Here is a 14,418-nt window from a genome sequence, read left to right as displayed (position 1 = left end):
CATATCTGTCAAGACTCTAAATTTTCTATCAGTCAATTTTACAGCACTATTTTACTAGATTTCAGTCCTGTTTTCGCTTATCTGGTGACCATTTCATCATATAATGTGTTTTTACAACTGGATTAAAATAGTAACACACAATGAATGCCTGAGGGCAATCAACCGTAACCTTTCCTTTATTGGGGAACCAGTAATAAGCAATGGTTTCTTTCAACAGCATTTAAAATGATATCATAACAAGGGCTGTTTGTAAAACATGCATGCCCCCCATATGGGCTGTCAGTTGTAGTGGCAGCCATTGTGTGAATACGTTTTTTGTCACTGTGACCTTGACCTTTGACCTAATGTAAGTTATCATCCGGAAACCACTGTACTATTACGAGTCACTGTGACCTTGTCCTTTGACCTAGTGACCTGAAAATCAATAGGGGTCATCTGCCAGTCATGATCAAGGGGGAGTGAGAGGGGGGTATAATGTGGGGTGTGGTAATTTATAAGATGTCTAAAAAAAAAAAAAAATTTTGGGGGGGGTGGGGGGGGGGGTGGGGGGTGAGAGGGGGTATAATGTGGGATGTGGTAATTTATTACATGTTTAAACAAAAATGAGGGGGGGTGGGGGGTAGGGGGGGGGGTAGGGGAGTGAGAGGGGGTAAAATGTTGGTGTGTGGTAATTTATTAGATGTTTTAAAAAAAAATTGGGGGGGGGTGGGGGTCGAGAGGGGGGTATAATGCGGGGTCGAGTTATTTATAATATGTTTTAAAAAAAGATGGGGGGTGGGGGGGTAGGGGGGATGGGAAGGTGAGAGGGGGTAATAATGTGGGGTGGGGTAATTTATTAGAGGTTTAAAAAAAAATGGGGGTGGGGGGTGATTGGTGGGGGTGGGGCGGAGTGAGAGGGGGGTATAATGTGGGGTGGGGTAATTTATTAGATGTTTAAAATAAATGGGGGGGGGAGGTGGGGTTGGGTGGGTTGTGGGGTGGGTAGGGGGAGTGAGAGGGGGGTTTAATGTGGGGTGGGGTAATTTATAAGATGTTTAAAAAAATGGGGGGTGGGGTAGGGGGGTGGGGTGAGAGGGGGTAATAATGTGGGGTGGGGTTATTATAAGATGTTTAAAAAAAATTGGGGGTGGGGGGTTGGGGGGTAGGGGGGAGTGAGAGCGGGGTATAATGTGGTGTGTGGTAATTTATTAGATGTTTAAAAAAAAAGTGGGGGATGGGGGGTAGGGGGGGCAGGGGGGGGGTGGGGTGAGAGGGGGTAATAATGTGGGGTGAGGTTATTTATTAGATGTTAAAAAAAATTGGGGGGGTGTGGGGTTGGGGGGTAGGGGGGAGTGATAGGGGGGTATAATGTGGGGTGGGGTTACTTATTAGATGTTTTAAAAAGTAGTATGGTTATTTATTAGATGATGTTTAAAAAAATTGGGGGGGGGGGGCGATATCCTCTATTCATTCAACATGAAATTTTAACTTATTGCATTTGTTTCCCCTGTATATAAGAAAGATATAATAGTGTATTACCTCCCCTGTCCTGCTTATATTTATATTAATCAACTTAATTAAACATTAACACAATATTTAATATACAAAATATTCAAAAAAAATCATATTCTGATAATATTTTTACTGATCACTTTATTTTACTGAAAGGATGATGTTTCATTGGACTGATAATTATTTGTAGATTTAGGATTACAGACCAGTTGCTTCAATTATATTGTTCAGAGTTCGCCCTGTTGGCCGTGTATGCATTCTTGAGTTATCATCCAAAAACCATTTTACTATTTCGGGTCACCAAGACCTTGACCTTTGACCTAGTGACCTCAAAATCAATAGGGGTCATCTGCGAGTCATGATCAATGTACCTATGAAGTTTCATGATCCTAGGCCCAAGCGTTCTTGAGTTATCATCTGACAACCACCTGGTGGACCGACCGACAGACAACAACCTGGTGGACGGACCGACAGACAGACCGACATGAGCAAAGCAATATACCCCCTCTTCTTGGAAGGGGGGCATAATAAGAATAGTAGTCCATATCAACCGACACCCGTTTGCACAGTTCTGCGCACAGATTCTGTGCACATCACAAAACAGTTGTCGTGCGTTACCAATTAAGGAAAGCAATTAATAAACTTTAAAAACACATTAAATTTACCTGAATGGCAGCCTACTTACGTTATCCTTTGCATGCAAACTAGAAAACACGACGATGTTTCTACACACTATTCTTGCTGACAATTTCATTTTAAAATTTGGAACAGTATAAATATTCAACATCTGTTCGACATTGTTAGCGACTTAGGTTACATTTAATATCATGATGTGCAAAATGTTCGTGTACTGCGACCTTACCGATAGTGACACTTTTAGTCAGCAACATTAGGACAGTTTTCCAATATGGTGGATAGAGCGTACCAAAGAATAAAAAGTAAACAAAAAGCAATTATTTCTTGCTTTAATAGTATCATTTGCATGAGTTTGCGCTTTAGACAGTACAACATTGATCAGTTTTTGCATTATCAGTGTTCCTTAGCCTTTGAGGTGGTGATCAAATTTTGCAACTTTGAACAATAGACGGCGCAGTGCAACTCTTAGCAACCCTGTGGGTTTAAAAGCTGAGAATTATTGCAACTAAGATGTTATAATAAGTTGATTTATTTTAAAGAAGAAAAAAGAAGAGTACAATACAATAAAATTATAGATTTATTGTTTTCATTTAAATACAATACTTGAAACAAGAGGGCCTGAAAGGCCCAAAGTCGCTCACCTGAGATAAAAAAGAAATGACCTGTTTTTTGCAGCCCAAGATATCAATGGAACAAATGTTATTACCAAGTATCATGAAGAATTAACAACAAATGACCCCTTGGCGGTCATGTTTTTTTTAACAGACCTGAACCATTTTTTAACTCTTCCAAGATATGTCCAAATTACATGAAAATCGGGAAAAAATGTGTCTTCTAGCCTGTTCACATGTTGTCACTATATACATATAAAGAAAACTGCCCCACTCCCTAGCTACCATGTTTTTTCACTGATCACAACCATTTTCAAACTTGTCCTAGACATTCACATAACTAATGTTTTGACAAAATTTCATGATGATTAGGCAAAACATGTGACTTCTAGAGTGTTCATAAGCTTTTTTACTATATAAATATAAGGAAAAAGGCCCCCCTGGCGGCCATGTTTTTTTACCGATCCAAACCATTATCGAACTCAACTGTCCTATCCAGGTGTGGTAGTGTGGTCTCCTTCGCTTACGCAAATGAACCAGTCACAGGACGGTTACAAGTTATGTAACTTTGTAAGCACTTATGTTATGCGGAAATATTTGTTTGACAAACTCTTATTTCTGGTCAGGATGAATATACTGACTGGTTGTAATTCAATTAACTAAAGGCGTTCAGTCAGGGACGCCTAAATACACTCAAAGAATTTATTTATAAGTGAAAACCAAGGCAGCTTTAACAAAAATAACTAATTTTTATTCCAAGAACTCGGAAAATGAAGAACAATGACAGAAAATTAAGAACAGGTACAAGCCAAGTCTAAAGAATCTAAGCATCGTTACAAAAATGAACAACATACAGCAAATACCTTAATGAATGTAAAAGAAGTTCAAAATCTGTCAAAAAAACCTGATATAAATATAAGTTACTGTTAGTCTAGAAAGTACTTCAAAAATCTAGTTTACAAAATAGGTCTTATTTAATCTAAAGAACAATATTTATGGAGATTACAGAGCTCCAGATAAGGGTCGTATTTTCGTAAGTACGAATTATTTTCAAGTCCGTTACGTATTTATTTTAAAATCTTGTCATACCATTAAGAATTTCAAAATCAAGTTACGAATATTATTTTTACATCGGATCGTATCGATTTTTATTGAGTTCTTTTTGCGTATTAAAGATCTTTGCGGTGCTTATATAGAATGGATTTCAGGTTTGTATAACAAAGCACATTTTTTCCAATAAAAGCGGCGTATACAGTCTATCTGGCAAAAAAAATGGCGGCGCCCAGAGAACGTCCTAAAAAAATGCAAAGCGTCCAAAAACACGCTTTTAACATATTGTACGCAAAGTAAGCCGAAGTTAAATGTTAAGAAAGACATTATAGAAAAGATCTTATATGATGTTGTTTGTTCAGTTGCCGACACAGTCAGAAAAGCTAAACAAAAACTCGACACGACGGGTCCAAACTTAAACACAAAAAAAAACATTGAACGAGTGGAAGGGACAAGTCCCGTGGCTAATCGTTGAAAAGATTGAAGGGGAGATCCGTTTTAATTGTGAAATATGTAAAAATTCATCTAAGGCATACAATCTAAGCAAAGTTTGGGCATATGAAGGTATTTGAAAAATAACATTGTATAATACTGAAAAGACACTGTTGAACTCGCATAAATAAAGTTGCTAGTATGTTTATTTTGATTTTTTTTTGCATGAAAATAACCTTTATTATTTATTTTTAAGTCTTTTAGAAAAAATAAGATTTATTTTCCAAAACTTAGAAGTAGCGTTAAGAATAACATTTCAGAGTTAAGAATTCTTTTTGAAAATCTGGTAGTAATTTAAGAATTTCACAAAACCTTATCTGGAGCTCTGGATTAGGAAACTTCAGTGAATCAAATGTAAAAATAAGAAAAATTTACGACAGTTATTGAAATAGTATAGAGTCTTTCTAATTTAGAAAATGCCAAATTAAAATAATCCAAATAATAAGAATAATTTAGAAAATAATGCCAAAATGTCATGATGCTGGTGTTAAAAATAATTTAGAGTTTAATTATTTCAAAATTCCAACCTTTTTCAAGAGCTGTTAACTTTTTAAGAAAGCATCAAGAGGTGTTTAAATCAGCCCAAACAGCTTATTTTATACAGTTCAGAAGAGATCAATGGCAGAGTAGTCAATCTTCCCTCAGAACAGTGCATTTATCAATATCTTCCCAAATTCCAGAGCAGAACTAAAATAGATTACTGAGCCAGGTTAAACAAGGGAGATAAATACTGCATAAATACTGCAAAATCATGTACATGTTGTCTTTCTTTCAGTTATCTCTTAGTTGAAAGGCTTATCATAAGTGTCAATGACTAAAACAGTTATGTTAACTATGAACATTCTGTGTTATGAAAAATTACATTACACAGTTAATGTCACATACCGGTAATATTGACATAGTAAAACCAAACTTTACTACACAGGAAACCAATGTTCTGACCAAATTTCATGAAGATAGAGCAAACTAGAAAGTTAACAAGATTTTACTATAGCCATATATAGCCATATAAGGAAAAATGCCCCACCCCTTGGCCATGTTTTTCAAGCCAAGGTTACCATTTTTGAACTCATCCAAGATATCATTGGGACAAATCTCTGAGCAAGTTTCAGGAAGATCGGAAAATAAATGTGGCCTCTAGAGTGTTAACAAGGTTTTACTATAGCCTTATAAGGAAAAATTCCCCGCCCCCTGGTGGCCATGTTTTTCAACCAACAGACATCATTTTCAAACTCGTCCAAGATATCATTGGGATGAATCTTCTGACCAAGTTTTATGAGGATCGGACAATAAATGTGGCCTCTAGAGTGTTAACAAGATTTTGCTATAGCCATATATTGCCAAATAAGGAAAAATGCCCTGCCCCTTAGCAGCCATGTTTTTCAAGCAAATGTAACCATTTTCGAACTCATCCAAGATATCATTGAAAACAATCTTCGGACCAAATTTCATGAAGATAGGACAATAAATGTGGCCTCTAGAGAGTGAACAAGGCAATTGTTGACGTCGCACAACGCACGACGGACAACGGACAAATGGTGATCACAAAAGCTCACCATGAGCAAGTTGTGCTCAGGTGAGCTAAAAAAACACATAACATATCCTTTATTATATTAGTATCGGCCCTCCTTATTGTGTTTTGCCTTTGATGAAAAACTCTCTCGAAGTGCTGGACAGTATATGTTTTTTCATTTATAGAAGTTTTTATTTATTTGCTGCTTATTAATGACTATTACAAAAATGTTTCTCATGATTTCCAGTTTTCATTTGAAAGTAGGTCATGTTTATTCCAGGGTGATGCTATGATTTTTAATTACGTAACATGCAATTATGTAATATGTTTATAGATTAATAGTAGATTTATGAAATGTTTTAAATGCTGCTAATTTGTGAATAAAATGTAAACATATTTTAAGAACAATATGTGCAAGAGTTTTGTATTTCCATTAAGTTACTTTTTTTGGAACAAGCACATGTGCATAGTAGCAAATCTTAACAACCAATCAGAAGAGCCGATACTATGAAACAATTGTACATGTACATGAAACAGTTTCCTACAGGGAGCTTAGTCTAGCCAGTATATTTCTCAAAACATTGCAGATTTAAATGCAGTATTTGTTGTTATGTCTAAGAGTACACATTTAACTATGGATTGACATATAACACGTGCATTTATTGTATTTGATCACTTCCAAAATTCATATGTATTCATTAAGAGGGCTGATACTACGGATAGACATGCTACATGTCTCTGATTTAAGGACATCTGTATTTTTTCGGCGTAGCTGTATTAAGCCAGCTTTTCACCTTACCTGACCTTTGTAAGTGTCCAATAAAATTCAAATAAAATTTCCGGCGGCTAGGTACGAATGAATACACTTCATTTATTCCATTGGCTGATTTGAGTATACCACCAGATCATTGGAAACATCCGCGTCTTTGTTGTAACACTGTTTTACTGCATGAAACAATTTTATCTCTGATGAAAAGGCTTAATAGATAGAACAGTTTTACACTCGATTCTCGACATCAATACAGTTTGTGCATGCACCTTTTATTTTCAGAGGATTGCTTGCGCAAAAGCGTTGATACTTAAAGGCTATGTTCTCATATTTAGTACTTACTTCCATATTCCTGTCAACATGTTAACATGTAAAAGTATAAAGAGCAGTGGAAGCGATGCTTCACTTTAATGTATTGCAATTCTACCCGCGAGGTATCGGGTCAATTCCCGGCCAGTGTGTGAATGTCAGAGTTTATATACAGGTCATCACCGGAGTTCGAAGCTAGTAAAATAATTGTTATATAATAAAGACGCTATCCGTGAACTATCCGTGAACTAGGTGACCTGGAATTTTCTTTAGACCAGAAATATGTCAAATGAAGATATTCAGCAATATAATTATGGTATGTCAATAATAGATTCTTAATGTGTTTTCAACAATACAATTATACATATTATTTTTTATTAATTTTACAATAATTATTCCACCATATTGACTAATGTATTAAACATTAGCGCAATGATCTCGATACTATAAATAATCGAATCAAATAGAAATGCCAGACAAACCACTAAAACAGATTTGTTCGAAGAACGTGAGTATAAATACGGATACTTTGCGTGTGGCAGGTTGACTCATTTGTTTTAATTTCACTTCCATTCTTCTTTTGGTTTTCTGTTTTGTATCTATAGGTTTATGACAAGCAATATGTAATAATGTAAAATAAGCCACGAAAACTCCGCGTAACATCCCGTACTGCGTGTGATACAGCTAAGAACTGCACAGAAAAAGACATTCGCTTTCCTTGATCTCATTCATTGAATTATCAACGCCGTATATCTTTTTTAAAGCTATTTCTTGTTAATGCAGGCTTCCTGAAAAGGCCGGACTGCCGGTCTTGTCCGGCAAAATTTTTTACGGTCCGGCGAAATTTCTAATATCGCCAGTCCTTGTGACAGGCCAAAAAAATTGTGACTTAATACCGAAAAGTCTAATACTGTGAAACCATTATTAATCGTCAGGCATTAATTTTCATAAATTTCGTCAGTCGACCGATCGGCGAATTTAAGATCCTAACGAACAATCATGCTCTATGTTTGAACAAAAACAAACACTAAGTTGAACAATATTTTAAAACTTTACCGTAGACATGAGGCATTAAATTCCAACATAATCCATGCACACATTCACTGCTGTTTCGTAATCAAGATTAATCCGGTTTTGACACAGGGATGTTGATTACACAAGGTACTTAACTGACACGTTACACTTCTTTAAAACGCGTGTGCAGTACAGCTGTATCGAATGCGTTGACTTCGTTTATGTAGAATGGTAATGAATTAGCGCTAATTGTTTATAACTTTATTACCCATTAGGTGCATTGTGTTTTTAAGGGGTGTTGCATATTAGCCATCACGCAGCGAATGCCGATGAAAGACAATAAACCAAATGAAAAGATGACGATGTGTGATCAACATGCGTATTTATCACAAATAAATAAAGATTATTTTAATTGCTGTTTGTTGTTTGAATGTTTTCGTTTAACCTCACTTATTACTATTTTATATGTATCAATTTATTTATTTTTAAATTATTGACATTTTTTATTTAGATCTATATACCGGTAGTTTACTTTTTAAGAACAAACACACACATAGAGTTTATAATTTTAATGTTGATATCAGAATAAAAAAGCATTTTATTTGAAAAAAAAACACTTAATAATCTGGAACCTCTTTTGTATAACACAAACAGTTTTAAAACAGTATCGACAGCATTTTAATAAAATTGTTATCAGTATGGCAATTATAATAATAGAATAAAACTAATTGGCAATTGGCTTCGTTGTTACAAACACTCGTTAACAGTTAACAATGAACGTGTGAAAGGCATATATTATGAGGGTCCATTACTGTCCCTTGATAACAAAAGACTAGTTAATTGGCATGTGACAAACAGGCCCCAAACAGGCCCCACCTCCTGCAGTGATTCTCAAGTGTGTTCCCGCATTCGTACCACGATTTTTCGCAACTGCGATTGATCGCGAATATGTATTACACACAAATCGGATATTGACTGACGCATTTTTTTAAAATTCAAAATCAGAAATCGGCGAATTTATGTGCTGACGAAATCGTCATTTTTATAAAAATGGCGAAATTTTGTGCTGTTGAAAATAAATGGTTTCACAGTACTTGGCAAAAGAACGAAAACACCCCATTATAATCCCTCTTTTTTTTGTGAAGTTCGAGCCTTTTTGTCATTAAGAACACTAACGCGTCACTAGTTTATAAGAGTGCTCTCCCTTTTCTTTTTTTCCAAAAACGTCAATTTTATTGGTCCGACATATTACCACCTATCCAATTACAAATGTTGTAACAAAAACTACACGTGAAAAATGTTGTTGCTAAAGTTTCAATGGCGCTAGACAAGGCCATAAAAGGAAGCTAAGCGATGAGGAAAAAAAAATTGAAAGAATATGAAGCAAAACAAGTAAAAAGAACTTTTCAACGTAGTGGAAGTCTGACAAAAGTTGGCTGCATTATGACGAGTCACAATCAATATGTTTTGTGACGTATGTTGAAACGATCCAATACAGTGCAAGTCTACTAATCAATGCGTAGTCATGTTATGTTATTTTGTTTTCAGTCTGACTATAATTTAAAGATGTTGTCCATCATACACTCTAATCACAAGAACACGCAAACGTTTTGTTTTACTTTATCGAGTGTACTTGTACACAGGCTGCACATTAACAACTAAAAAAGTCCCACATCTCAATAAAAACAAGTCATATTCAAGAACTGAACAAGGAAGTTATAGATATTTTGCAACACAATGTAACTGTTTAAAAGAGTAGCAATATAATAGATCCATACTTAGTTTCTGCAGATTATAATTAGTTGATTTAAATGCTCAACTTATCTTTCCGGAAAAGTTGGATACAGACAAAATGAAGCCAAAAATGTACCTTTTACTGAAATGTGTATATTGTAGTTATAAACATCAATGCGGAAGTTTGGATGCCGCTTATATCAATCAAAAGTAACAACGGACTAAATAGTTCAGAATACCGTAAAATATCAAATATATATTTAATTCACTCAAAACTAACTCGATATGTAATTAATATGCGAAAACTTTACAACTAAATACAAGATGGAAGTATCATATAAATGAATCGAAAAAGGCAGTAACTCAGTATGTTTTACGATATAATAATAATAATAATAATAATAATAATATAATAATAATAATAATAATAATAATAATAAAATAAAATCAAACAATAATAAAATAATAAAAGAATAATAATTAAATAATAAAATAATAATTCCGATAATGACAATACAATAATATAAATAAAAATGTATCCCTTTCATATGTAAAATATGATAGATGGTCGTCCAAGCTAAGAATATATATTAATTCACCCATTCATTTAGTCATTCATCCATTCATTAATTTAATTATTCATTTATTCAATTTATTATTTACTCATGTCTACATGTATTCATTTATTTATTCATTTATTCATTACTTCATTTATTCATGTATTTATCTATTCATCTATTCATTTATTAATATATTCTTTTATTTATTTATTCCTTTATTAATTAATTCATTCATTCATTCATTTAATACCTGATTATTTCTTTCTTTCTTTATTTATTTATTTATTTATTTATTTATTTATTTATTTATTTATTTATTTATTTATTTATTTATTTATTTATTTATTTATTTATTTATTTATTTAATAACTTACTTACATACTTACCTACATACTTACATACTTACTTACTTACTTACTTACTTACTTACTTACTTACTTACTTACTTACTTACTTACTTACTTACTTACTTACTTACGTACTTATACTTACTTATACTTACTTATACTTACTTATACTTACTTACTTACTTACTTACTTACTTACTTACTTACTTACTTACTTACTTACTTACTTACTTACTTACTTACTTACTTACTTACTTACTTACTTACTTACTTACTTACTTACTTACTTACTTACTTACTTACTGACTGACTGGTTAGCTGGCTAGCTGGCTGACTGACTGACTGAGTGCCTGCCTGCCTGCCTACCTGCCTACCTGCCTGCCTGCCTTACCGCCCGCCCGCCCGACCGATTGACCAACCGACTGACTGACTGCTAAAATAAGTTGTCTATTCTGTTACTTTTGCCAATATGATTTTTTCTTATGAGCAGTTGTCTGAGAATTACTGGAGAGTATCGACGGGAGTTGACAGATTATGCCATCAAGGATTTGCAACTTTGTTTATACGTGAAAAAAACGGCATGGTGCTTTCGCTATGTTTTATTATCATATAATACAGTATCAATATTTGTATCTTACGAAGGTAAATATTCACTACATGAACTATTCTGACATGCTATTTTCAAGCCCCGGTCACACTGTCATGATTTTTATTTGGCATTGCTGTTTAACCCAGCTTTTCAGCTAAGACAATTACTAGTATCACATTTACTTTAATATGTTATTCAATAATTTACTCTCTTTATCAATACTTGTATCTTAAAAAGGTTAATGTTCACCACATGTACTATTCTGATATGCTTTTTTCAAGCCTCGGTCACACTGTCACGATTCTTAATTTGGCATAGCTGTTTAACCCAGCTGTTCATCTAACACAGTTATCACATTTGCATTAATATGTTATTCAATTGACTCTTTATTGTGTTAAGTATTTAGGCATGAAACAATATACACAAATGCTTGAGGGATACACCCGTTTTATACTCAACTCCCGACATCAATACAGTTTTTGTGAGCCCCTTTATATTGAGAAGATTGTCCGCGCCAGAGCATTTGTATTTAAGGGCTATGTTCTCATACTTAGTAATAAATACAATATTGCATTCTGTGCACAAGAATATTTTAGATCATGTTTATCATTATTGTTGTTCCCTGCCCTGATATTCGTTTTATTTTTATTTTCGAAATTTAACGTTTTACATGTACAAAGATTTTAACAAGCCGTCGTTCTAGCAGTGGACTCGTGACCTAACTTTAATGCATTGTGTTCCATCCCACAAGGTATCAAGGTCGGTTCGCGGTCAGCTTCAGAATCCTCATATATATACGCTATCACGTTGGCTAGGTGAATTTGAATTTTATTTTGACCAGAAAAATCGTAAATGAAGATTTTCTGCGATATTCTTATGATATGTCAAAAATAGATTCTTAAAGTGTTTTCATGATTTTCTTGATAAGTATTATTTTGATTAATTAAATAAGAACTGTTCCACCATATTAACCAATTAATTCATATGGGCGTAATTTTTCCCGATACTTTTAATAATCGAGTCAAATAACAATGTCCGACAAACCACTAAAACAGGTTTTTTTGAAGAACGCGCGTCTAAATTATTCTAGTATGTATGGATGATTAGCGTTTTGCCGGTTGAATTGTATGTTTTCATTTTATTTCCATTCTTCTTTTATATTTGTATTCTGTTTCAAATATATATGTGATCAATGCTATCTAATAATGCAAAATAAGCTACGAAATCCGGCGCAACACCACGTAATTTATTTGCATATGACGCAGATCAGAACGGCGCAGATAAAGACATTCGTTATCTTTAATATCATTGATATACTGGTAACTCTTGATCTTTCAACAACATCAACCACAATAAACGCCTTACATCTTAAAAAAAAGAAATATTTCTTTTTAAATGATGTCACTACAGATCGTGGAAGCTGTAATCGTTGTCAGTTGAAATTTGAAATGTCTTGATTCCATAAGATATCTTCTTTCGTATGACGACTGCTGCGGCGCAATGTTACTATGAATGTTTGCCACACTTGTAGGAAACACGACTGATTTACCACGATTTCACCAAGATATGGTACGATCTGTTACGGTTGCGATACTTTTACATCATGCATGCGTAAGGGGGAAAAACGATTGCAGCCTTTAATGTTCATACTATAAAAAAGATTTATCCATATGGTTGGCCCACGATGCTCTAGTTTAAACATACTTCAAGTCGATTGGAAAATGCTATGTACCCGTAATCGAGAATCCAACGAAGACAAACTTAACCAATCTGAAATATGTTCATATGTTTGCGCAAAATAGTAATTTTGTGCACAGTCAATATATATTGCGTGCGAACCCACCGCAAAACTATCACATATTGATCAATAAGAACGTGCCAGATAAATTGCTTTCGCGAGACGTCGATCGCTTCAAATAACTGCCGCCTTCGAAATCATATAAATCAGATTTTCGGGCCTTCGGAATATTGGAATTTCAGAATATAGGGCATTTGGAATATTTTACCTTAGACCCATCGGTCCGTTAAACCGATACTAACTTTTGTCATCAATCAAGTTCTTAATTTTGGCAACAAATTGTTTGGTATGAAAGAATGCAGTATAACAGCGCCCCATGATAATAGAAATGAGCCTGATTTTGTTTGTGAATAACAATGAGATCAAAAAACTTGTTTTCGTGCATTACAACATATTCTGATATCTGATGATAATAAGATTTTAATTTTTAAGTAATTGTCTTACATTAACATTTATATAAAAAAAAAACAATAGTCAAATAAAAGATTGCATACGATGGTATAATAGTATTTGAAAAATATACTGTTTTATTGAATTTCGACCGAATGAGCATTTTATTACAGATTATGTTAGTTTAAGAAATGCAACTCTGTTAAAAAGTGTCCGAACTTTGTTGATTTTGAACTTATTTTATCACTATTAATTGGAATTGCTTCAACGTAACATCATATCGGCATAATAACATTAAAATTATTTTTATATATTGACTTACACTGTGATCTGTTTTTAGCGAACCCTTGCAGGAATCGGAACGACTTTTATGCATACCCATCGTATCGTAGACTTTGGCGTGTGCTTGTTTGAATACGAGTGACCGTCTAAGCATAGCACAGACTGACTGCGTTTGTTCGTTTGAAGTTCCAAGTTGGAAGTGAATTTGAAGGTGTGGGACATTACAATATATACATATTGTTTGCTAAATTACATTTAAAGAATCGACAAACTGTAACATGGTTTCTTAATAAGTAAATAAATTAATTAAAATCACTATGATCGGCTCATGTTGAATTGGCTTACTTTTAACAATTAAGTCGGTAATTTAAATTTTGGTTAATTATAGGTGTTAGCCTTTGATCGGCGTATACCGGTACTACATTTTGCCGTTGAGTCAAAATAATGTATGAGCAACTGTCAGTGTTGACAAAATAATGTAGGAGCGATTTTCCAGGTTGGCAAAATAATGTAGTAGCGACTGTCCGCCATGTCAAACATCATAGGAGCGAATATCCGCCCTGACAAATTTAGCGTAGGAGCGATTGTCCGCAGGAACGATTGTCCGGATACCGTGTTCGTCATTTGCTTATTAACCTTGCACGTGTTCATTAATTAAAAAATGCAGAGAAATATAAAGCCATATTCTAATACATTCACTTACTCCATCTTATGTGAGTTTTATTGTTGTTGTATTATGGGAACCTTCTCTTGAGATGACATTTTTGGCGTGATTAAAATATATCAATGAACATATTAATTTATAGATCTTTGTAACAATCCAATGGTAAACA

At 34.1% G+C, this 14,418-nt stretch overlaps 1 protein-coding gene across 4 annotated transcripts in view; it reads right to left on the bottom strand.

Moving 5' to 3' along the window:
- LOC127861441 (tyrosine-protein kinase SYK-like) overlaps positions 1–9,870 on the bottom strand; it is a 135,841-nt gene extending 125,971 nt beyond the window's left edge. For all 4 annotated transcript variants that reach the window (XM_052399928.1, XM_052399929.1, XM_052399926.1 and 1 more), the window contains exon 1: positions 9,756–9,870. The gene's annotated coding sequence lies outside the window, so the exon portion shown is untranslated. The remainder of the gene's footprint in view (positions 1–9,755) is intronic.
- Between the last annotated feature and the right edge of the window lie 4,548 nt (positions 9,871–14,418).

This window comes from Dreissena polymorpha, chromosome 16, assembly GCF_020536995.1.
Source record: "Dreissena polymorpha isolate Duluth1 chromosome 16, UMN_Dpol_1.0, whole genome shotgun sequence".
NCBI lineage: Eukaryota > Metazoa > Mollusca > Bivalvia > Myida > Dreissenidae > Dreissena > Dreissena polymorpha.
This window is presented reverse-complemented; position numbering and strand designations above follow the sequence as displayed.